Source organism: Priapulus caudatus, unplaced genomic scaffold, assembly GCF_000485595.1.
Source record: "Priapulus caudatus unplaced genomic scaffold, Priapulus_caudatus-5.0.1 Scaffold1072, whole genome shotgun sequence".
NCBI lineage: Eukaryota > Metazoa > Priapulida > Priapulimorpha > Priapulimorphida > Priapulidae > Priapulus > Priapulus caudatus.
Window position 1 is genome coordinate 75,996 of NW_014578133.1, and position 1,683 is coordinate 77,678.

General features: G+C 40.4%; 1 protein-coding gene across 1 annotated transcript in view; it reads right to left on the bottom strand.

Moving 5' to 3' along the window:
• Positions 1 to 1,683, bottom strand: part of LOC106815244 (LMBR1 domain-containing protein 2-like) — a gene marked incomplete in the record, with an annotated part of 20,795 nt that overhangs the window by 14,266 nt on the left and 4,846 nt on the right.

Below are 1,683 nucleotides of genomic sequence, written 5' to 3' on the forward strand. Positions count from 1 at the left end.
GATGCAAAATTTCTACAAAAACTCTACAAAATAATTTCTTCAAAATACATGGTGATTACATTTACAAAGATGTTTAAAGTCAAATTTAATATATAATATACAATCCAGTGGATAATTTAAAAAAGAAAAGATTTTTCATTATGGTGAGGATTGTTTACATCCAACGATATTATCTATGACTTCTACTGTTGATAAAAAAATAAAAATAAAGTGATCAGATAAACGATGGACTACTGATGGAATTCCAGGTGGCAAGAATAGAATATTAATGACTAATGAAATCAGTACCAGGCAACCCGAGGCCCAACGGTAACCAAAAAATGCTGCCTCTTCCAGTCTGCATATATTATGCAGTAAGGTACACGGCCAGCAGAATACACAGAGAATTCTTACGGCTAGGTGCGAACCCACACTCGATGATGTCTGCTCAGCTCAGCTAGATTCATAATTATGGGAAGTGTATCTGCAAAATTTAATACGGAGATTGCATTGGTTATTAGCAATATTAGCCCAACTACCTAACAAAGATGGTAACAGCTACGTGAGTTTTTATTTGCTTATTCACAGAAGTGTCACCAGTCCTAGCAAGACTTGGCGTGTTTATATTCAACTTAGAATACTGGCGTGCTTATTTTTACTGTAAACAAGTGCCGCAGAGCCGGAGCAGCCCGCTCACTGAAGTGTACTGTAGCCGGTATTCCTCTGATAAACTCACTGCAATCCGAAGCAACGTGCCCGCCTTCTTCCGCCACGCGGTTGCCTAGCGCTTCTGCTGTATACCGGTGAGTACATAATAAAAGGATATAGCTGTGCTACACTTTAATTGACTATCGCTAGTAATTAACGCTTATCATGTGGATATGCGCTCGAGCGCGAGGCGCGTGGATGTGCGGTGGGGGAAGTGTGGTGCATGGGGGCCTCTGAATAGGCAAAAGCAGTTTCGAGTCCGTTTGTTAGCGGTCAACAAATCCATGTTTAACCTGCCGTCTGAGACGTCAAAAGGTTATCAGACACTTACTCTTCGCACGTCAGCGGAAAGTAGATTTCACGGTCCTTTCAATAACTTAAAAGTGCTAAAAATGGTAGGTCAGCGCAGAAACAAAAAAGTTTTGCACTCGGTCCGTTAGGTCCGTTAATGTCCTCAGAAAATGTCTCTGATATCTGACCTTTCCCCCACTGCCCTTTAACCTGTGACCTCCAATTTCACGCTGGTGATGGGGTTCCTCCCCATCACATTATACATCGAATATTAAGAGCGTAGGTCGAGCCGTTGAGATTTGTGCTGCAATTCCGTATTTCCTCCTATACCTTAAAGCCACAATATGCGCATCTACATGCTAAGGCCATCCTTGAAAAATTCTATACATGTTTGCTGTCCCCCGACCCATGATTTTTTTAGTGGGTAGGTAGGTCTTCTTTTTTTGTGAAGCATAATAGTTATTTTAAGTCTGTCCTCATGTTTGCCATAGAACTTCAGGTTGCTTTCAGTCTTAACTATAAAAAATGTAAAAAAAAAAAAATGAAACCCAAAATGTAAAAAAAAACTTTGGGGTCGCGGCTATTTTCGTCGGTCGGTCGGAGGACAGCAAACATATAATTTTTTAAAGATGGCCTAATTTCTCCAGTACTAGACTAGCAAATACTTTGTGACATGCATAATCACACTACCTTGCGACAAAATAA